This window comes from Bison bison, unplaced genomic scaffold (genome assembly GCF_000754665.1).
Source record: "Bison bison bison isolate TAMUID 2011002044 unplaced genomic scaffold, Bison_UMD1.0 scf7180017864274, whole genome shotgun sequence".
In the NCBI taxonomy this organism is placed as follows: domain Eukaryota; kingdom Metazoa; phylum Chordata; class Mammalia; order Artiodactyla; family Bovidae; genus Bison; species Bison bison.
The window spans coordinates 232,697-257,192 of record NW_011494846.1 but is presented as its reverse complement, the minus strand read 5'-3'; the positions used below and the strand labels follow the sequence as shown (position 1 = coordinate 257,192).

The following is a 24,496-nucleotide window of genomic DNA, read 5'->3' as shown; positions in this document are numbered from 1 at the left end:
GACAGAGGATGAGGTGGCTGGATGGCATCACTGACTCGATGGACGTAAGTCTGAGTGAACTCTGGGAGTTGGTGATGGACAGAGAGGCCTGGCGTGCTGCGATTCATGGGGTCGCAAAGAGTCGGACATGACTGAGCAACTGATCTGATCTGATCTGTACTTTGAAGTTCCCTCCTTCTGTAGTTCAGGAACTTCTGGTTCAATCAGTTCACTGGTCATGAAATTCCCGAATGAGGACTGGAAGTGAACTTGGGTCAAGCCAGTTATCCCACAGCAAGATTCTAAACCGGAGAACTCCTAACCCTTTAATTGGGAGCATAATGTCTAGAAGTTAAATAATATGTGAAGAGAAGCATCTATGCCTGGAGATGCTGTGAATAATTTTTCCTACATAACCAAAAGAGCAATCTTTCCAAGGTGAGTTTTTTTCCAGATGGCTTAGATTCTGTCAGGAGAAAGAAGGGATACATAAGTCATTTCTTTTAGTCTAGAGGTTTTCCTCCTCTTCAAGGGAAGAACCAGGAAGAGCCAAATCATGCAACAATAATAAGGCATGGCTGAACAACTCGTCTTCATCTGCTTTGCAAGGGAGGCTGAGGCGGGGAGTAGCCTTGATGGTACAGTCTTTAGAATCCTCATTCAGATTACTTTTTTTATGAGTACTTTATGCAGTTAGAGTCACAAAACCTGCCTGAAAAATCACAGAGTTCTTGGCAATTCCAAAATTAGCCATGGAAAACGCCAAATACTGACACTATTTTCTAACTGTAGCTCTTATGCAGGCCCCACCGCTGCAGGCTGTGGCTGAGGACCCCAGTGTGTAACCTGCTGGGTAAGCGTTCCCACCAGTAACCTCGGGGGAAGCTGGCCAGGTTTCCGTCAAACAGAATGGAAGCACTTCCCCAGACGTCTGTATAACCTGCCCACAGCTCAGAAAAACGGGAGGAGTAGGTGGAGCCATGAATACTGATGCGCAAGTTTAATTTTAAAGAAACTGTGTAGGCAGATTCAGTCCTACATGGGAATTTCTGAAAAATTAAAATAAGCCTAAGGAAAACTATTTTAAAGCATATAAATGACAGTAAGATGATCTCCTGGCCACCTTTATCTTTGGTCTGTACCGTGTCTCTAGGAAACAGTGAAAAGAATTTGTGTAAGACTTAGGAGACGGGAGTCTCAAATAGACAGCTTTCACAGAAAGAGACTCACAGACTTAGAGAATGAACTTATGGTTGCTGCGGGGGAAGGATGGGTGGAAGGGATAGTTAGGGATTTGGGGATGGATATGCATACTCTGCTATATTTAAAACGGATAACCAACAAGGACCTCCTGTATACCACAGGGAACTTTGCTCAATGTTATGTGGCAGCCTGGATGGAAGGGGAGTTTGGGGGAGAATGGATATATGCATATGAATGACTGTGTCCTTTCACTGTTCATCTGAAACTATCACAACACTGTTAATCAGCTACACCCCAGTAGCAAATAAAAAGTTTAAAAAAATAGGTAGTTTTCATCCACTCCAGTATTCTTGCCTGGGAAATCCCATGGACAGAGGACCCTGGTGGGCTGCAGCTCATGGAGGTCTCAAGGGTTGGACACGACCTAGCCACTAAACCACCACCACCACCCACAGACATGCGGTGGGTATTTTTTTTTTCCAATCTGCCCACTTCATCCCATCCCCCTGCCACCAGCACATCTAGAAGTCACTCTGTTTAGGACTCAGAAATGGCAAGTCCAAACTCACCACAGTTTCAGCCACTAATGCCTAACTACACGCTCAGTCTAATGTTTCCAGGGCACAACTAGATACACGGCAGGCACGGCATCATGCTCTCTGGTGGCAGAACCTGGGAAGGCTCATTCCCTCCCAGAGTGTACAATATTCAAATGATAAAGCAACCAGTAGAATAACCGCAGTGCAAAGAATGGCTATGATTAATTAGCATTGTAAGAAAGACCCGAACTGACTGTTACTAGAGGGAAAAGCCTGTGGCTTGGAGTACATAATCCACGGGGAAGGTCACACTTGGACCTGGGCCGGCAGTGTGGAAAGGAGGGCAAGGGGATTCTAAGTGTGGAGCAAAGTCTAAGCAAAAGCAGAGAGGTCGCCAGGCACAAGATATCCCCTTCTATCAGTTCACTCACTCAGTCATGTCTGACTCTTTGTGACCCCACGGACTGCAACACGCCAGGCCTCCCTGTCCATCACCAACTCCCAGAGTTTACTCAAACTCATGTCCATCGAGTCAGTGATGCCATCCAGCCATCTCATCCTGTCGTCCCCTTATCCCGCCTTCAATCTTTCCCAGCATCAGGCTCTTTTCCAATGAGTCAGTTCTTCACATCAGGCGGCCAAAATACTGGAGTTTCAGCTTCAACATCAGTCCTTCCAATGAATATTCAGGACTGATTTCCTTTAGGATGGACTTAGGTTTGATCTCCTGGCAGTCCAAGTTACCACCCGGCTATGGTCAGTACCTGGCTCTGCTGCCTAGGGTACTGGAGTTAGAGGGAGGGTGAGACGGAGATGATGAACGGTCCACTCAGCCTGCTCACCGTAAGGCCTCTGAGGGGAAGGACGTGACAGAGCAAAGAAAGTGAAAGAGGAAAATTGATGGACGCTTCTAGTCTTTATCTCACTTGCGCATGCACACACACACAATTTATGTTTTTTGTCTATAAGCTTGTAGAGTCCCCAGTGTTTTCACACTGTAACAAGAAACTCTGTTACGAGGACTTCTCCCACCTTCCTTTTGCTGTGACACAGAGCAACTCTCCACCATCTGACCAGGATACCATAATCACGTTACCATTTTACCAGCAGTCCACTGAACACTTCTTTCTATCTCGCCACTCGCGGCTAAGAAATCAAGCTAACTGTGAAATCATTTCACTCCTGGGCAAACAGAAAGGAACCACTTGGAAAGTTCTCCTCGGAAGGAGAAACAAGTCTGCAGTCAGTCATTTCCAGATCAGCTGTATTATTTAGCAAGGATTTGCTATATAGGATGGGCGAACTTTCACCCTTTGATTTGTCTTGGAGAGATTCAGAGTGTCTTACAAAACTGGCAGAATACACACTCTAACATGGGTTGGTGGGCTTTTTTGGTGGGGGTCATTTACTTGAAAGGACAACTGGCCGTCTTGGACCTCCTCCACGCACAAACATAGAAAGGGAAGGTTTCTTCAAACAACAATGCCTTGTGTGAGGCTCACGATGCTGCTCAACTTAAGTCAGCACAACACAGCGTAAGCAAGGAATGCGTGCAGGTGTAGCCAGGCTGGGTCCACTGCCGGTCTCTGGGCAGGCGGGTGGGCAGAGTCTCTCCCCACATCCGAGGACCCACTGCCAGCTACGGAGCAGAGCTCAGGAGGTCACCTGGACCCCGACGACTGCTCTCTCAAACACATGTGCGCTCTGAGCTCCCAGAGGTAAGACACACGAGCTGCTCTGGATTTTTGGTTTGTTGCTAGCGCAATGGCACCCCACTCCAGTACTCCTGCCTGGAAAATCCCATGGACGGAGGAGCCTGGTAGGCTGCAGTCCATGGGGTTGCTAAGAGTCAGATATGACTGAGCGTTTTCACTTTCACTTTTCCCTTTCATGCATTGGAGAAGGAAATGGTAACCCACTCCAGTGTTCTTGCCTGGAGAATCACAGGGACGGGTGGGCTGCCATCTCTGGGGTCGCACAGAGTCGGACACGACTGAAGCGACTTAGCAGCAGCAGCAGCACAGCATCGCCACCTTGAGAGAGAGGCACTTACTGGATTCAGAAACACATTTGATGATTATCAGAGAGATTAGAAGGAACCAGGGCAAAGGGAGAAACTCAGGGGCAAGGAGAATTTCTCAAGTAGCAAAAAAAAAAAAAAGGCTCAATCTCCGTCTTCGCCCACCTGCAGAAAGAGAAATACAGCATCCTTGGCCATGGCAGACCCCGGTCACCCAGGAACAAGGAGCTCCATGACCGGGCTGGAGGTGGGGAGGGGAGATGGCCCTCTGTCTCACCATTCAGGTGAGATATCTCCAGTCCACTCTCTCCTTCAGCTTAACTCCTGTCCTCGAGCTTTGCAGGGGGCGAGATGGTGAAGCTCATGGGAGCACTCAGGTGTCCCAGAGTGAAGACCTGCGTGTGTAAAGGTGAGGGCAGGAGGGGCCACCTCTACTTGGAGGGAGGTCCTGGAGAGCCTCCACCAGCAGGTGATGTGGGAATAGGACAGGCAGGTATGGAAGAGAAGCTCCAGAACCCGACAGGCACGGAGGCAAGAGAGCCTGACCTGCTTCCGGAAGAGCGGACACTGCGGATGGCTGGAGAAAGTATGGGAGAGGCACGTGAGACCGGCTGGGACCTGGGACCCTTTGCTTCGGGGCCTGCATCTGGACAAACATCTCCTCCAGCAACCAAATGCAAGGAACCTACAAGGGACTAAAAATTACAGCACGCATGTGCAGTTGGGGCCCATTATGAATGCCAAGATACAAAAAGACCAAAAATCCAACTGCCACTTCTGGGGTTTGGGGAGCAAAAGCAGGGTCCTGTGCATGATCCCTGACACAGCACCACTGAGGGGGTGGGCAGACCAAGTAAGCCACCCCTCCACCCCTACCGTCACCCCATTTAAGGGGCAAGCTCACCCCCATCTCAGGGAGCAAGCAAGAGAAACTATTGTTGGCTTTTGCTCCCCGTTGTGGCAGCATAAGTCTCAATACAGCCTTGCCTGAATGCCTCATTTTGATCTGTTATCAATTTCTATTGTCTAAGAACCTGGGTCAGTAACACAAGGGCTGGCTCCTTCTGAGGGCCTTGGTGCCTTTAAGGAATCGTGGCTTGTCTTTAAGATACTGGGGAGTCAGGGGAGCTTCACAGGAGAGTGTGACATGATTTGATTTAGATTTTGAAGACTTAGGCAGCCAGTGGGAGAAGGACCCCTGAGTGGATGCCAGGGGGGAACCAGGCAGGGCTGCTGGCATCAACCAGTAAGACAGAATATGGGCAGATTTCCTGAGGTAGAGGGGAACATCTTGGAGGATACCGGGACATACGGGCAGATATATCCTGAAGGTGATGATACGCTTAAATTAGGCACAGGCCCCTTCTGCAGCCCTGGGAAGGGACCCAGCAATATGTTCACAGGGAGATAGCATCTCCTCCATTACCCAAGTCAAACATTTTTGCATTTTTTTCTAAGAAATACCCCTTCAAAACAAGAGGTATCATTCAGACACAGGGAGACTGAGGTTCAAAAATGTTGAGGACAATGACATTGGAGCTGGTCAGGGAAAAAGAAGCAGGATCGACGATACAGAAATATCGCTTTTTTTAAACTAAATGTTGTATGGTATACAGTGGAGATCAAACAGAGACAAGGTCTAGAGAAGACGGTTTCAGTGAAACCAGCTCCTTCATCGATCTTAGCGGCGTGCTCCTTCAACCTCTGTCCTTATGTAACCGTCAATTATTTTGTTCTCAGGGTTAAACAGATTCCACAGCACAAATCCTTGCAGACCTTATCTGACTAGAGATTTCAGTGTTTGAGGTTTATCACCGTAAAGCCAAGGGCAACTTTATAACTTTCTTGGGGTGTGGGTGTGAAGCTATTAAATGTGGGGATAAGGTAAAAGAAAGAAATCCTAGATAGCTGTCCTTTCAATTTAAGCGTTTTGTTGTTTGAATGAACTTCGTGCGTGTGTGTGTGCGTATAAGAGAGAGAGAAGTGGGGAGGAGGAGGAGGAGAGAGAGAGAGGCATGTGGTAGAGTAGAAAGAACACTGGACAAAGTATCCGAATTTTGTTGTCGTTCAGTCCCTAAGTTGTATCCAATTCTTTGTGACCCCATGGACTGCAGCATGCCAGGCTTCCCTGTCCATCACCACCTCCCAGAGTTTGCTCAAACTCATGTCCATCGAGTTGGTGATGCTCCAACCATTTCATCCTCTGTCACCCAGTTCGCTTCCTGCCCTCATCTTTGCCAGCATCAGGGTCTTTTCCAGAGTTGGCTCTTCACATCAGGTGGCCACAGTATTGCAGCTGCAGCCTCAGTCCTTCAGAATACTTGGGTCCATAGGCTCAGTAATCCTGACGATGAATCTGTGAACTTTCAAGGTCTTGGTTTCTTCTTGAGTCAAATGAGAGGTTTGAATTAGGTGCTCTAGAAGGTCTGCTCTTATTCTAAGTTTCATGTAAGTCAAATTGTACCTAATATTCACCCAAGGAGTTTCACTTTTTAACCAGATTGACTATTTCCTTAAAGGGTTACACCTATACTTGGCTTTATCAGAATACTCAATATGCCGCTTGCATACTGCCTCTCAAAGGAAATCTAACAGTCAGCAATCCTGCTCTCTTGTGCTGAAATACAAAATGACTGAAGCTTAGGGATGCTTGGCCAGCCTCCCTCTTCTGTCACCTCCTCCCCTCGTGATTGATTGCTAAGCCTCCTCTATGTTTCATAGATGTTGGCAAGTCAGGTTCTCAGAAATAAAGTTCAGAAGGGAAGAATGAATTGAATTATCCTATTCCTCCCATCCCACGTATTTCTAAGAGCGTGTCTGAATGCTGCAGCTCTTTAGGAAGCAATGGATGATCCCAGAATCAACTGGCCCATTTTATACAAAGCACTGGCTTCACACTAAAGGAAAGACCCACAGTACAGAAGGGAAGGCTCTTGGTCGCTGAACCTTTGATACTAAGTAAGTAAAAACGAGTTCCTTGTTAGTTATGTTGTCACAGTATTATAACACTTTGATATTTTCCTTAAAAACGGGTAGGAGAGGAAATGTCACTGCAGATTTTCTATGTAAACAATATTAAAGCATCCATAATTTACTAACACACACCCTTTTCACTCTGGGTAGTATTCTGATGAGCTGTTCTTTAATGTTTCTGACTCTCTGTGACCCCAGGGACTGTAGCCCACCAGGCTCCTCTGTCCATGGAATTTTCCAGGTAAGAACACTGGAGCAGGTTGCTCCTTCCTTCTCCAGGGGATCTTCCTGACCCAGGGATCGAACCAGCATCTCTTGAGTCTCCTGTATTGGCAGGTGAATTCCTTACCACTGTGCCATCTGGGAAGCCCTCTTTAACATTAGGTCCAAATTTATTCTCTGGTCCCATGCCCACCTTGAAGGACATAGCATGCACACACTGCTAAACATCACAGAAACAATGGCTTGGAATCTCTGAAATCTTCATGGCAAGTTTAAAAGGAACCAAAATATCAGACCGGTGCTTTCTCTTTTCCCAGCTGACCGTTTCTTTCCCATGTTACCCCACTCCTCTCACACGCATTGTAACGTAGTCAGGACCCCACCCATATCCTATTTCCATAATCAGAAAGCTTCCTGGGCACTGGGAATGCCAGCAACTGTACACAGAGGATTTTTTTTTCTGAATAAAGGAAAAAAGGAGCAAGAAGTGCTACAGAGACAAGATCTCAGACCGACGATGGAGACGGAGTCCACGAATATGCAGGTTCCACATTCTTCAATTGGAATAACTTGGAGGTGTGTGGCATACGGCAGTAACTGGCTTGATAGTAACTTTCATTGCCTTCCTTCTCTTTTCTGTCTTATTTCCCCACACCTCTACCAGTATTTCCTGAGCGCACCTCGCAAACTACCGGTACTCAGAATCTTATCTCTGGGTCAACTTCTTGGGATCCCCAGACCACGATCTAACCCATGGCTCCCATAACTACTAAATGTTCTGAGCTTCTGAGATATTAGAACTGAAAGGCACCTCACATCTTATTAGACTACCCTGATAGGTTTGGCTTTCATAAAAACAAAAACAAAAAAACTGAGGTGATCCAAGGTCACCTAAGCAGTCAATGGCAAACGGCAAATACCTTGAGTCCCCCAGGAATCTATTGGAGAATGAGGCTTAAACCTGGCTAAGGGTTCAGGACAGTTTGGAACCAAAATACTACTTTTAGCAGAAGTCTGTCATGGGATTTGAATTGAAGAGTAGAAAAAGTCCATGGTGATATGCTAACTATAAGAGACTAAAAAATTAAGAAGATAATGTATTCTGTGAAGATGACAGGAGTTATAGAGAAAGGCATCATTATTAGTCAGAGAGATGAGAATATATAGGAAAATCTTCCTAAAGCGCTAAAGGAACAACCCTACCCTCTTCAACTCCCAAATTCCTACCACTCAATATTTTGAATGTACATTGAAAATATGGTAAGATTTCCCACCTTTGGGAGAACAACCCCTCCAAGCTCTGAACCGTTGGGTAGTAGTAGATAAACCCCCTTTTCTATACTCTACTTTTGGTCAGTCGGGGGAAGGTTTTGCTCTTTATCTTCTGTTGTAATTCGGTCCTCGACTTTGACAATTTCAGATGTTGCTGTTGGAAGTAAAAACTAGAGCAACATAGATACACAAAACCTTTAAAAAACAAGACCCTGACCTTTTAAAAAAGTGCCTTATGAAGCACATAGTTGTCTTAGATGACACTGTAGAAGAGAAAGCATGCCTCAAAAAAGTTTATGAGCAAGATAAATACTCTGCCACACGTGCGTTTGTTCTCATTTGTCCAAACATCCACATTCCTTTAAAGTGAAATCTCTCCGAGGGCTTGACATATTAAAGTAATACTCAATTTATCGACTAATAATACAGCTTCAAAGGAAAGTAATATTCTTAATGGCACCTCATCCAGTCTATTATTTATTTTATTCCTCTAAAGTTTCAAGAGACAAATTGGAGACATACAATGAGTACTATTTGATTCAAGTCTTGATTTTGGTTGTTATGAATAGAGAGCAGCTTTTATGTTCAAGGTCAAAATATGGAAGGTTACATTTATTCCAAGACTTCTTTCAAACATAGGCTTCTAGAGTGGGAGTATGGTAGGCAGAATAATGCCCCTCCCAACTAAATTCACATTCTAGTCCCCCAGCCTGTGGATATGTTACCTTACACATGGAAGAGACTAGGGCTCTTGAGTTGAAGAGATTATCCTGGGTTATCCAGATGGGCAATGGAATCACAAGAGCCCTTATAAAAGGGAAGCAAGAGGGTGAAGTCGGAGAGGAAGGCGAGGTGCTGACAAGCAGAAGTTGCAGGGATCCCATCACAAAGAAAGAGCCAGGGGCCAAGAACACTGGTCTCCAGAAGCCGGAAAACACAAGGGCCTGGATTCTCCCCAAGAGCCTCTAGAAGGAACCAAGCCTAACTTTAACCTATTGAGACTGATTTTGGTCCTCTGATCTCCAGAACTAGAAAAGTACAAATTTTTCTTTATACTTTTTAAAGAAAAGTGGTTTCTTTAAGCCACTAAATCTGTGGTGATCTGTTACAACAGCAACAAGAAACTAATCCAAGGGGCATGTGAAAGTATTAATGCTGGCCAGTCTACCGGAGGCTTCAATCCAAGCATCCTAACTGTCCCAATCTCAGGGCAGCAGGGGGGAACGGAAAGAGCAAAGCCTCAGATCAATCAGACAGCCCTTGAGTTCCGACCCTGGCTCTGCCACTTACTGTCTGTGTGTTTTGGGGAAGTTATTTCCCCTCTCTGAGCCATAACTGTTTCAGAGTTAAAGCAGTGGTTGTCTGCATTTCAGATCCGATCGAATTACATCTCTATAGCAACAGCAATAAATCATCCAGCTAGAGTAAAGGTACCAGTAGGTTGCCATGAGGTTTAAATGAAATGATGTGTCTAAAGGGCCTGTGCAGCGTTTATCGCCCAGCAGACGCTCGGCAGAGGCTAGATTTCTTAACTTCACCCCATCTTGCACAGCAGCGGTGTGTATAATCCTGCAGGGAGCTTGCTAAAATGCAGGTGGTGCATGAATCTACACCATCAATACCTTCCTGCCTCACCTGGGAAAGCATCAAATCTTCTTAGCAGGGTTTGTAAGATGCCTTTTTAACGGCTTTATTGAGACATAATTTATATACCCCAAAATCCGTGCATTTTAAGCATACAATTCAGTGACTTTCAGTGTATTTACAGAGCTGTACAACCATCACCACAATCTAATTTTTTAACATTTTCAACATCCTAAAAAGCAAACAAGCGTCCATGTACCATCATTCCTTGTTCTCGCCCTGCCCCATACAACCACAATCTATATTTCCTCAGATGGATTCCAAATGCAATTTGCCCTTGCTTCAAGAAAATACAAAATTTTAACAAATAGACACCTGTGAGCTTACTGACCATCACGTCAAAATTCCACATCAGCTTTTTTTTTCTCAAAAATGAAAACAGGGTCTACCTAAACAGTTTCCCTGAAGGGAACTGGGTTTTATTGGTCAGAAACTCCAGTATTACCGGAAAACTGAAATTTAAAGGGTACACTTTCAAATCATGATTTTTAAGGATGTACAAATTTAAATGCTCCCCTTCTCCTCCTCAACCCCCACTACAAACCTCCAGTCTCAGTGGTGAGAAGACCCACTGTTATAGAGATGCATATCAGTTCAGTTCAGTTCAGTCGCTCAGTCGTGTCCAACTCTTTGCGACCCCATGTATCGCAGCACACCAGGCCTTCCTGTCCATCACCAACTCCCGGAGTTCACTCAGACTCACGTCCATCGAGTCAGTAATGCCATCCAGCCATCTCATCCTCTGTTGTCCCCTTCTTCTCCTGCCCCCAATCCCTCCCAGCATCAGAGTCTTTTCCAATGAGTCAACTCTTCGCATGAGGTGGCCATACAAATGGACCCAAAGTCTGGGGCAGGGTGACAGGTGGGGCGGGAATCGGCTCCCCTAGTCTATGGAAGCTGACTCCCAGCCCCCTTTCCCTTCCCTCCATACTGCCTGGGTGTCTTCAGTGATCTGAGTGCCAGATCCTTTCCATTTTGCTTACCCCAGGCTTCCCTGGTGGCTCAGATGGTAAAGAGTCTGCCCGCTGTGCGGGAGACTCAGGTTCGATCCCTGGGTCGGGAAGATCCCCTGGAGAAGGAAATGGCAACCCACTCCAGGATTCTTGCCTGGAGAATTCTATGGATGGAGGAGCCTGGTGGGCTACAGTCCATGGGGTCATGGAGAGTCGGACACGACTGAGCGACTTCACTTCACTTCTTCCACCCAGGTTTCTAAGTGGTCTGGTGCATTGTTGCTGATGGGCGGCTAAAGCTGTCACCATGGGAGTGGGATCCTTGGGGATGAGGTTGGGCAGGAAGTTTCTCACCAGGACTGTAGGGTGTGTCATAGGTGACAGGGTGGCCAACCCTGCGTCTGTGACAGACTCTGAAATCTAAGTACTGACAGGAACACAGGTTAAGTGTGGTGTGCAAAGAGGCCAAGAGATGAGTTTCAGGCCCCAGGCTACTGGGAGCTGCAGGTGAGCACTGGAAATGCTATTGGAAATTAATGAACTCAGAAAAGAAACAAGTGAAAGTGAGACAGGCTGGGACCTGAGACCCTTGGATGCAATGCTTCCAGGAGCAACAAAATACCAAGAAACTTTAAGGGACTAAAAATAACTGCTTGCATGGGCAGTTGGGTGGAATTATGGACAAAAAGAGGAAAAACCCAACTGCCACTTCTGAAAAGCCATACAAAAGCAATAAGGAATGAGGTTGCCCTCCCTTCCCGAAGCAAGCAAGCAAGGGAAACTGTTATTTGTTCTGGAGCTCTCCTGATCAATTTCTGTTGATTGAGGAGGCTGAGAACCCTAGTCAGTAACAAAAAGGTTCCCAAAATACTTCCTCTCGCACTAGCCGGTTAGTGCTGCTCACCCAGGAACATGAGCGCATTGAGTTAACTCCAAGGGAAGAGCCCCTGGAGGAGGGCATGGCAACCTGCTCCAGGATTCTTGCCTGGAGAATCCCATGGACAGAGGAGCCCGGCGGGCTACAGTCCATGAGGTCACAGAGAGTCGAACATGAGTGAAGCGTCTGAGCGCACGCGCACACGGGCCAGGGTGGAGCGCACAGGGGCTCACATCAGCGGATGCGCTGCACCGAAGAGCGTGAAGCATCTCTTCCTGCCTGTTCCAGCCACCTCCTTTCTGTTCCCGATCCTTCTACTGATTGTTACCACACAGTTTCAATTCATGGAGATATGGTTAAGAAGGCAAGTTTTGCAATGATCATTGTTTCCTTCATTCTTAGATTCATGCCCATGAACTACTCACAGCATATAAAGGGCAACATTTATACGGCATCCAAAATCTTCATGCTTTATAAGCCTGTCATCATAATACTGCTGGCCAAAAAACTCAGGTGGGAGAAGCATGGCTTTGGGGAGGATTAATTTAACTTCTAAAACAGGCTGGGCACTTAGGTTCCCTTCTTTTGGGTTTAACATTTAAGTAGCTTGATATAGTTATTAGGCAAATTGCTTCTGTATCCATCTACCACAATAAACAAAGATATAGCCATTTCTATCTTGCCATAGTTATTTTATTTTTAATCATAAACGAAAAGAGAACTTCAGAAGAAACAGCACCTGTTGGCTAATTACTGTGAGGAAGAGAAGTTCAGCATCAACTAGGCTACAACTGAAATAATTGTATTTGGCAGGCAGTCTCCAACGTTTAAGTATACAAAATTTAATTACCCAGCCACAGATAGCACATTCAGCTACTTACGGGCACACTTTGAAAGTGACTCATCCAAAAAGATCCACTGGGGTGCAGTTATAACCAGAATCAGATGTTCCACAGAAGTCAGATTATGTTTATTTTATGCTGGGAGACAAGTGGATGGTAACATCTGCTCTTGACATCTTTAAAGCAAAATGTTCTGTGTGTGTGTGTAGGTACGTGTGTGCAGGGTTCTGAGTTCTCAAAGATATGTCTAAGTACTCAAGCATTTTTGTGGTGTATCAAGGCTGGTTGTACCCCTAGCTCACTTATAAGAGTAAATGAGGAAGTTAAACAATTTTTTAAATTAAAAAAAAAAAAAAAACCTGTGTGGAAGAAAAGTCAGTAAGAATGGAGAACCTCTGTGAGGGAGAGAATACAAGAGCAGTTGCTAAATTTTCAGAGCTAGATGCTAACTCTGTCTGTAGTCAACACAACAGGAATGTAAAGCATTTGGCTCTTTCTTTTATCAGCAACATAGAAACAGGCACTTCAGCCTCTTATTAGAGAAGTCAAGTATGAATTCACCGCAGTCTGATACTCACCGAAGACTCCAGCAAGGCATCTGACTTTGAGAGAGGTGGCCTAGAAAGAGGAACTCTGCTTTTCCAGGTGAGAGCATCTCAACACTGGCTACAAAGTTGAATCACCTGGGGTGCTTTAAAAAAACACCTATGCCTGAGTCCTAGCCAGCACGCCTGATTTAGAATTTTTCAAAGGCTTCCCTTGGTTGTGAACCACTACTCTAGAACCTTGCTTTTCCAGCATTAGCATCTTCTGGAAGACTGTTAGAAACGCAGTACCTCGAGTCCCGCTCTAGACCTGCCCAATCAGCGTCGGCTCTTAGTAAGATTCCCAGGTGATTCTAACGTATTTGGAAGCTCGAGAACCCCTTCTAGCAAGAAGGTTCTATGAGTTCTTTGTATTGTCAGCTCATCACAGAGTAGCACACCTCTCTGCTGAAATGCCTTCACTGAACCCAGCTTCTTGATTTGCCTGAAGATCAGTATAGTCAGTCTCCATTACACAATTCTCACTGAAGACGTTTTCCCCATGATACGCTCAATATACTTTAACCAATTGCATTTAACTATGCAATGAAAGTTCTCTTACATTTTAATGACAGAAAAAGCTCATGTCACCAGATGCGTTTAGTTCCTACTTACACATCATTTTAAAGCCTGAAGACATTCTAATCCACGAAAATCCCTGAAAACTGTAGGTATTCTATATATGTTGGCTTGGTGGCACTTCTATTTTATAAACTAAATCTTGTGGAGGCCAATTACATAAACTACTTCATTTCTTCAGCCATGAACAATGGTCTACAGGAATTTACGTAGATAGTATCCTTGTTAAGTCCTTGAAACACATCCTCAAGTAACCATTACTGGATGCACCTGGAATGGGCTCCACTTTCACTTCTGCTTTAATCTCTCCTTTCCACTCAACACTCTTGGGCTCCAAAATCACCGCAGATGGTGACTGCAGTCATGAAATTAAAAGATGCTTGCTCCTTGGAAGAAAAGCTAGGATAAACCTAGACAGCATATTTAAAAGCAGAGACACTACTTTGCCAACAAAGGTCCGTCTAGTCAAGGCTATGGTTTTTCCAGTAGTCATGTATGGATGTGAGAGTTGGACAATGAAGAAAGCTGAGTGCTGAAGAATTGATGCTTTTGAAGTGTGGTGTTGGAGAAGACTCTTGAGAGTCCCTTGAACTGCAAGGAGATCCAACCAGTCCATCCTAAAGGAAACCAGTCCTGAATATTCATTGGAAGGACTGATGTTGAAGCTGAAACTTCGATATTTTGGCCACCTGATGTGAAGAACTGACTCATTGGAAAAGAGCCTGATGCTGGGAAAGATTGAAAGCAGGAAGAGAAGGGGAAGACAGAGGGTGAGACAGTTGGATGGCATCACCGACTCGATGGACATGAGTTTGAGTAAGCTCTGGGAGTTGATGATGGACAGGGAAGCCTGGTGTGCCGCAGTCCATAGGGTCACAAAGAGTCGGACACGACTGAGTGACTGAACTGAATTGAACTTCCACTCAACGGTGAGCCAGTGGTGAGGACTGGGAAGAGTGTAATGGTTCTCCAAGTGGGGTCCCAAGACCAGCAGCATCAACTGGGCACTTGTAAGAAATACAAGTTGTCAGGTAACACACCCAGACCGACTGAATCAGAGACTCTAGGGCTGGAGCTCAGCGGGAAATCACTGAGACCCTCAGTGACTCTGACATATGGGTAGTCTGAGAACCACTGGGAGCAGTCAGTGTGAGGTGGGCTCAGAGAATCTTCATTTCTAACCATTTCCCACGTTAAACTGATCGGGAAACTTACTTTAAAAACCCACTCAGGAAGAGCAATGAGAGAAAAAAACCAGCATAAACATTATGTAAAGCCCCTCTAGGAGGCTTTAAAAAAAAAATTCTTGAGAATTTTAGTTTATTTTTTTAAAAACTTCAAAATAAAGAGAAAAAGTGTTTTCCTATTAATACATACAATGGCTCCTTTGAAGCTGCTGTTTTCTAAGAAATTCGACCTTCGGTTTTTAAGGACGAAGATCCTAATATAATTTTGGTAGAGAAGTTACCTTCTGAATTATCATTTAGCAAATGGGCTTCCCTTGTGGCTCAGACAGTAAAGAATCTGCCTGCAACGTAGGAGACCCAGGTTCGATTCCTGGGTCAGGAAGATCCCCGGGAGAAGGGAATGGCAGCCCACTCCAGTACTCTTGCCTGGAGAATCCCATGGACAGAGGAGCCTGGTGGGCTACAGTCTCTGGGATTGCAAAGAGTCGGACACGACTGAGCGACTAACACACAAATGGCATATGGTGAAACGGGCGTGAAAGAGAAGGAGTTTGAGTGGAAATCATGGAAGCCTACAGTCACCTTCCCTCTTTCCCTTGGGTTATCACCCCTGAAGGATTTCTTTATTTCTAGTGAGTGGAGACACCACACAGCACAGCCTCCACAGAGGCAATATGGAGAGCTCTGCTCAGGCATCTGCTAGCTCTTGGCAAAACAGGGCTTCCTGTTTTCAAGATAATGTTTTAAAATGGCTCATAAAAGGTTTCTTGGACATAACCAGTCCCTGCAAAGCAATATTTTGATGATTAAACTATAAATAAATCAGAAACATATGGAGCTAATTTCCCTGGGGTTTGGCAAAACACTTTGGACTTTATTCCATCCAGAATATTTGAAGGATGGTTTCAAGTGTTCGTGGAATCAAACATGGCTTCATGTTTCCCCAGCTCCCTTTCATGCCCTGGCAGTTTAAGGACAGGACCAAGATTCCTTAAGGTTTCTTTGTCTTTGCCTTTGTTCTGAAATTACCAGATCTCAATACAAACACAGAATTTGCTCACCTAAGCGTCACAGTTGCCTGAGTATATAGCACAGTTCACCAGCAGCACTGCAACTCACTCTCTCTGGGTTTCAGAACAGTTCAGGAGGTTTGTTTCTAATTTACAAAGGAAGGGTTTCAGACTTGAGTTATTTCAAAGAATAGCAGCTCCTTTGTAGGTGAACTCTTTCCCACTTACCTACAGAGATTCAAGCTATCTGTTCTTACAACCTCCAGCCTTTGAACTCTGAGCAGAAATGTTTTGATGGAGTTCACAGCCCTAGGGGGCATCTTCCGTGTGGCCAGAGAGAAAGCCCACCTTCTGGATATCTGAGGGTGCATTGTAGAAAGAGAGAATGAGCCCGAAGATTCTGACAGGAGTTTTTTTCCCTATTAGATGCTGTTAATATGTTTGCTTGTTTGTTTTTTAACATAATAAACAGCTCTGGCACTTTTTAAAAGAAAGATTCTGTTTTTGGAAACTATTCTATCTCCAGGCACAGTACTACTAGGAGTCCTGTGGAAATAACCCTTAACACCTAGGTGTTAAGGGAAGGGTATAATTTCTTAGTATCACAAGGACATAGGCAAGTGAGTCTTGGTGATACAGATTTGGGAAACTTAATGAGAGACTCTGTGTCTTTAAAAATGTTCAAAGGTATCTGATATCCAAGATGAAATGCAAAATAAGGAGTATGTCATTTTATGTCAGGTTATTCAAATCTAATACACAAACAGCATAATCATATTTCCTCTATTAATGAGAACATCTGTAAATAAACCACAACACTATTAGCGTGAAATGAAGAGAGTGATTAGAAGAACAATTCTTCCTTTTTAAATGGAAGTATAATTGACTTACAATATTATATTAGCTTCAGATGTGCAACATAGTGATTCAGTACTTTTATACATTGCAAAACCACCACCAGGATAAGTCTGGTTACCATCTGTCACCATGCAATGTCATGACAATATCATTGACTGTATGCCCCATGACTCATTTGGTTTATAATTGAAAGGGTGTACATTGCATCTTCCTCACCTTTTTCACTCACTGCCCCACTGCTCTGGCAACCACCAGTTTGTTCTCTGTATCTAGGAATCTGTTTCTGTTCTGTTGTGTCTGTTCATTTGTTTTTTAGATTCTACATGTAAGTGAAACCATGGGATATCTGTCTTTGTCTGACATTTCACTCAGCATAGTACCCTCTAGATCTATCCATGTTGTTACAGATGGCAAGATTTGATTCTTTTTTATGCCTGAGTAATATTCGGAGAATAATTCTTAAGTAACATATATTACATTCTAGGAAACCTTGAAATGTTCAAACTTTTAAAATTAAACAGCACAATATAACATAAAGTGTTCAATTTCTGCACCTACCAAATAACTTTACCTCCTTGCAACATTAAAAAAAAGAAGAAGAAAGAAAGAAACCTAAAAGCTCGGTGAGAAGAAGAGCATTCTTGGGGGAGAGAAGAATTTGAGCAAAAAAACACGGAAAGTAGGAAACCATGCAGTGTAAAAATGGGATATTGGAAAAATTAAAATTAAAAAGAAGAAACTAGAGAACAGATAGGTACTATTAACATTAATGGAGCTCTTTCTCCAAGATCTTAAACTATAAAACTTGTCTCTATAATTACAACTTCCAGGGTCACTCTGCCTGGCTCTGAAACCTCTGCTCTGTTTTTTATAAGCAGGGTGTCCTTGGGCAAGTTACTTTCCTTCTTTGAGCTTCACTGTACTTATCTGTTAAATGGGCATAATAATCTCTGTCTTATAAGGCTGTTGTAAGGATTCAATGAGATCATTTAGCTAGACCCTCTTAACAGTATCTGGAAAATAGTGAGTGCTTCAAACATAACTGGCATGTCTGTTTTCAAGCCTGATGTTTAATCCCAGTTCGAGAGATAGTGAAAGACAGGGAAGCCTGGTATGCTGCAGTCCATGGGGTCACGAAGAGTCGGACACAACTTAGCGACTGAACAGCCACAATAATCACCACATTATTGTAAACTGGTTTTGTGCCTGCTACTACATAGCCTCGGACAAGGTCGTTATCTCTTCCAACCCCAGTTTGCATCTCTGTGGAAAAGTGATTCCCAGTGTCTTTCTGATATGTACAGTGGATCTATGAAGTCACTGTACATACTGAATTAGTGAAACGCTGAACTGCTGTTCCTAGGGGAGTATAGGGTTAGGAGTATAGGGTTAGGTTCCTGAGAGGCTCCAGTTCCAATGTTTTCATCAACTGATCATTTATTCCTTGTCTTAGGTGTGTTTCTGTTTAAAGACCTCTTGTGTGTGTGCAAAGCCACTTCAGTCGTGTCTGACTCTTTGCGACCCGATGGACTACAGCACACCAGGCACCTCTGTCCATGGGATTATCCAAGCAAGAACACTAGAGTGGGTTGCCATTTCCTCCTCCAGGGGATCTTCCTGACCTAGAGATAGAACTGACATCTCTTATGTGTCTCCTGCAGTGGCAGGCGGGCTCTTTACCACTAGCACCACCTATATTGTTGATCCATTAACTTTGAACTTGTGGCCAACACAACTATGACACATCTGAACAAGGCATATGTAACACACAGACTGTCTCCACAAAGCACATCACAGCCCTCGTGCGCTTAGGAACACTAGACACACTTCAGTACTACACATGGGGACTATTTTAAATAGCAAGATCCCCAAAAAACCAACAAAAACAACAACAAAAAGCGCAGAGCATGAGCCTAAAGAGACCACAAAAATGACACTTGTTTACAGTATGAGCTGAAAAAAATGGCAGCTAAAGGGGCCTCTGCGAATGGGGAGGGGGTGCGGTGGGAGGGGGCACGCCCACCCTTATCTGTGTACATCTGTGAATCACCCACTCTTCCCTGACTTTCTGCCTCAAGCCTTTTCAGGCCTGAGAATTCAGAAAAGGCATCAGTTCCCATCAGTTCCCATATGAGCTGGGCTCCATATCGCTTTCTCTGAAATCAAGGATCTGAAATTCATAAAGGAAGTAATGTGTACATATCACTTACAAATCATCTTCCTCTCTACTCACAAATTCTGTTTGTAGGATAAATAAAGGTGTGGGTGTATGCACATGTGTGTACACTTCAGGCAATCATGTCACTGAATATCATGGTTCCTACTGAATGGGACCTGGGAAAGTTGGAGACTGATTAGGGAAATAGTGAAAAGTACACATGACCAGCTGGACATAGTAGAAACCCAGGTGGCGGGATAAATCTTTGATTTCCTTAAAGAGACAGAACATTAAAAGGAAGTAGGATGCTGAGCCCATGAAATGCCATAATACTTTTGACCTCAGAGGAGCATCCAATCCCAAACAATGTTAAATCCATCCTCCAAGATCAGCTGTCACTGTAAACATGTAGCCCTGCCAGTGACAATGGGCTAGTTCTTTACAGAACACTCAGGTGGAAGTGAACAACACAAGGTCCTCGTTCTCCCTCTTAGTTGAAATATGCCAGGGAGGGCCAGCTTCTCTTGACTCTTGGCCCTGGTCTACCAGGCTGTCTTCCAAGGCATGGTCCCTCTATGGGAATTAAGACATCATTTTCCTTTTGAAAGACGCCATCTTCTTTTATAAACCTGACAAATTCCTAGAACAAGAATATACCTTTTAATTGATAGGTGTTATGCAGATGGTGATTGCAGCCATGAAATTAAAAGACGCTTCCTCCTTGGAAGGAAAGTTATGACCAACCTAGATAGCACATTCAAAAGCAGAGACATTACTTTGCCAACAAAGGTCCGTCTAGTCAAGGCTATGGTTTTTCCAGTGGTCACGTATGGATGTGAGAGTTGGACTGTGAAGAAGGCTGAGCACCGAAGAATTGATGCTTTTGAACTGTGGTGTTGGAGAAGACTCTTGAGAGTCCCCTGGACTGCAAGGAGATCCAACCAGTCCATTCTGAAGAAGATCGGTCCTGGGTGTTCTTTTGAAGGTATGATGCTAAAGCTGAAACTCCAGTACTTTGGCCACCTCATGAGAAGAATTGACTCATTAGAAAAAACTGATGCTGGGAGGGATTGGGGGCAGGAGGAGAAGGGGACGACGGAGGATGAGATGGCTGGATGGTATCACCGATTTGATGGACATGAGTTTGAGTGAACTCCTGGGAGTTGGTGATGGACAGGGGGGCCTGGCGTGCTGCAATTCATGGGGTCGCAAAGAGTCGGACATGACTGAGTGACTGAACTGAACTGAACTGAACTGATGGGGATGAATTATGTTCCCCTCAAGTTAATATGTTGAAGCCCTAATCCCCAGTACCTCAAAATGTGACTGTATTTGGAGACGGGGCCTAGAAAGAGATAATCAAAACTAAATGAGGTGAGAAGTCATCTCTGGTGGTTCAGTAATTAAAAATCCACCTGCTAATGCCAGGTACACGGGTTCAATCCTTGGTCAGGGAACTAAGATCCCATATGCCTCAAGGCAACTAAGGCTGTGTCCTTAATCAAGATCCCTCGAGCAGCCACCAAGACCTGAGTCATCAATCAATCAGGTCATACGGGTGGGGTCCAAATCCAATAGGATGCTGAGCGGGGGTTGGGGCGGGGGCGGTGGGGGGAGCTTCCCAGGTGGCTCAGATGGTAAAGCATCTACCTGCAATGCAGGAGACCGGGGTTCAATCCCTGGGTCGGGAAGATCCCCCGGAGAAGGAAATGGCAACCCACTCCAGTACTCTTGCCTGGAAAATTCCATGGACGGAGGAGCCTGGTAAACAGCCCATAGGGTCGCAAAGAGTCAGACACGACTGAGCAACTTCACTTTCACTTTCCTGATAAGAGGAAAAGACACATGGGTGTTCACAGAGAGGAAAGGCTGCATAGGGACCCAGCGAGACAGTGACCATTTTCAAGCCAAGGAGCGAGGTCTCAGGAAAAAACAACACTGCCAACATCTCGATGTTGGGCTTCTAGCCTCTAGGGCTGTGAGAAAATAAATTTCTGTTGTTTAAGCCATCCCAGCTAGTGGTATTTTGTTACAGAAGCCCTAGCAGACAAATACAGTGGTTACCGGTTATTCATTAGCTATGGATTATCTAAAGTGATTTTTCTTCTGCATTATTGAGAAGGAAACTCTGTTTCTTAGTAACACAGAAACTATATTAGGTGCTGCTCTATTCACATATTATTTTATTTACTCCCATACAACCTCCCAGGAAAGTGCTTCACTATCCCATTTTACAGAGGAAGAAACTAAACCTTAGAAAACTCAAGAAACTTGCCCAGGCTCACTCACTGAACAGGTGACAGAAATGGAGTGAGACCCAAGTCAATCTGAACACAAAAGTCTTATTCTTTTAACCAAAGCATCTATATTTCTTTGAGGACGAGATTTTCAAGAGTTCTCCAATTTTACATCTTCTGACCAGCTGTCCCATAAACTATTCAACTGTCCCAGAAGTGGACATCTGAACCGCAACTTGGCATCTGAACTGCATTTTCCAAACTGTCCTTATACTGAAAGCACTTTCTTACAAAAGTCCTTTATAAGACTACAAGCCCTGGTTCTTGGTGTGGAAAATGTTGTTTGTTGTTTAGTCGTGTCCGACTCTTTGTGATCCCATGGCCTGTAGCCCAACAGCCTCCTCTGTCCATGGGATTTCTCAGGCAAGAATACTGGAGTGGGTTGCCATTTCCTTCACCAAGGGATCTTCCACCCAGGGACTGAACTTGAGTCTCTTGCTTGGCAGGCAGATTCTAGCCTGTGAAAAAGTAGGCACTACAATTTAGGCAGATTACCAAATTTTAAAGAATTAGAGAAGAAGAAAAATGCACTCAAAACTGAAACTATTCAGAGCATGGTGTTCTCTTCTGTGATTTGGAAGGCGCTGATGGCTCTTGCAGTGTCTGGAGGTCATCCTTAGCAAATTCCACCCTCATTATATTATTGAAGTGCAGAAATGCAGATTTCCAGCAAGTTTCAACCAAGAGAAATCTTGATAAAAAAGAACTCAGCGTGCTGACATTAATTATTTAAGTGGTGCTTTCTTGAGGGACTGCCATGGCTTGCATAAGTGGCTCCATAAGTTGTTTTCTTCTATTGTGAATATTTATAATATTATGCTATCGATCATATTTCCAAAGTGGGCTTTAATTAGAAACCTCATTATGCTACGCCGTTTGGCTTTGTTGTCATTGTTTACTCTTGTTTGTTGAGCATCAGAAGATGGGTGTCAGGGCCACAACAGAGAGAGAAGTCTAGAAATTCATCATCAACTAAGTCTTTTCGATTCCCAAATATGGTACATAATGTCAAAGATTTAAGAACCACTGGCTCGGGAAGGATGGTGTGGGATGAACTGAGAGAGGAACATTGAAACATACACATTACCATATGTAAAACAGCGTCAGTGGGAATTTGCTGTATGATGCAGGGAGCTCAAATCTAGTGCCCAGTGACAACTTAGAGGGGTGGGTGGGGTTGGAGGAGGTTGGGGTTCAAGAGGGAGGGGACATGTGTATACTTATGGCTGATTCATGTTGATGTATGGCAGAAACCAACACAATATTGTAATTTCCTCCAATTAAAAATAAATTTAAAAAAGAAACCACTGGCTCAAGATCATTTTTATTCTAGTACCCGAATATCCTTTTGCAGTGATAATTGTATCAGTCAGGGCTGCCATCTCTGGGGTCGCATAGAGTCGGACACGACTGAAGCAAATTAGCAGCAGCAGCAAGGAGTTTTTATATGATACATTCAAATCATATAATCTGCCCCAAACTAGGAGTAGGATGGAGAACTGGGGAAGGACAACAGAAACTTGATAACATCTCTATAGGCATTATTCTAAGAACACTTTCCCTTTGGTTCTGACATTCCCGTATTTGGCTTAGCGCATCTCCTGTGGTCAAACAAAATAGCAATTAGTGATGAACTCTTCCAAATTCACGCCCTGCCTATTACTCAGGTTCTCTAGAAGTCAGTGGGGTGTGGGGGGAGAAGATCTATTGTAGCATTTCTTATTCATAACAAGTGAGCTGTTATCAGTTTGCTTATTGATTTTTATCTCTATGCTGCAAACCTCAAAATGCCACAGCCCGAACTGGGATCCCACCAAACCTGTTCCTATACTCATCCTTTCATTTTCCCAGTCATCCTTCTTTTTGATCCTTGACAACCCTGCACCCACCTTCCTGGAATTAACTGCCGGTTCGATTTTTTTTTTCCTTTCCTGTCTCTTTAAATCAGAAACTTCCTGAGGTTCCTAAGAGCTGGCTACCTCCGCAGGCATCCAGGTCTCCCAGCAAGTCTCCATGGCAGTGAGATTTGCAAATGAATCCCCCCAGATCTGAGAAAACAGCAGCAGTTGTCTAATCAATCTCTGATTTCCAGGCATCTACCAGGGCACCAGTGGGTTCCAAGAGAGCCAGTGAACCAAAGTCCGAGGATTGAAAAGCCCAATCAACTGATACTGGCAGCTCCAGAAAGGAGGAAGTCCCCAAACTGAAGAAAATATAAAACCAATACTAAATCCAATTAACAAACACACAAACGGCAATTAAATTATTTATGATTCAAATGCCTACCTCGAAGATTTCCCAAGCTCTCTGTTCACACATGTATCTTCCTCTGCTCTCTGCCTCCCCAAAGGCTGTGCTTTCTCAGCCTGAACAACAGCCTTCTCAAGAGTCAGGCTCTGAAATACACATGCTACACAAGCCCAGACAGCCTTTCAGTGCCAGGCAGCCCCTTCTCCATTCTTCCCAGCCCCAGGCCAGCTCATGCCAGCTCCCAGACAGGCAGACCAACTCCTCCATGGGATGGAACTGAGGCAGGGGAAAAGATCAGACAGGAGTTGGGGATGAATTTAACTCATCAAAGACCGGGTAGCCACCCATCCAGGCAGGAAGGGTCCATCTTCATCCCTTTCCTAACCTTAAAACCCTCACAGACGGTTTCTCCAGCCTCCTTCAGATCCCAGAGCAAGTTAGCAGACTCCTCCTGGCTGGTTTCCTGCTCGCACCCAGACCGCTCCCAGGAGGCAGCCCCCAGCCCGTCGCAGATAGCTTCTTACCTTCGCAAAGCCCCGGTTCTTAAAAGCCTGGCTGGCCTCTCCAAGGAGTCCTGTGTTTTCCTTGACATGGGGAGCCACCAGTTTCAGAAACAGGGCACATTTCGAAATGAAACAGAAAGTAACCCGGTGATCCAGACCGGAGCCCCCGACCTGCACTTGGCTTTGGCTCTCCGCAGCCTCGGGAGGCCTGGGACTCTGCCAGCTCACCCAGCTGTTTCAGCTCAGAGAGAATTCAGAGGAAGCTGAAGCTTGGAAGTCTGGAACTCACAGCCTGGGCTCTGTTTTTTTCTTTTTTCAGAGTATTTGTTGAGCTTTTTAACATGCAGTTTGTCTCCTTCTGCAGGGAATTACTCAGTGAGCCTGTCACCTGACTCCCAGCGGCTCCATTATATAATTCAAACAGTGCCATTTGAGTTGTGATCAGAAATCCACACTCCTTCCTACCCCCACGACCTCCCTCTCCCTTCCTTGGAGCGGAGGGCAAGACGCTCAAGACACCAAACAAAGACGATCACCCTTTCTTGC

General features: G+C 44.7%; 1 protein-coding gene across 2 annotated transcripts in view; it reads right to left on the bottom strand.

The window, feature by feature from the left end:
* The window catches only part of PHACTR1 (phosphatase and actin regulator 1), a 298,473-nt gene extending 274,182 nt beyond the window's left edge, over window positions 1–24,291 (bottom strand). Inside the window, exon 1 of one of the 2 annotated variants that reach the window (XM_010848777.1) lies at window positions 23,972–24,291. The gene's annotated coding sequence lies outside the window, so the exon portion shown is untranslated. Of the gene's footprint in view, window positions 1–23,483; window positions 23,698–23,971 lie in introns of those variants that run through there. The other variant, XM_010848778.1, reaches the window with a different exon arrangement.
* Between the last annotated feature and the right edge of the window lie 205 nt (window positions 24,292–24,496).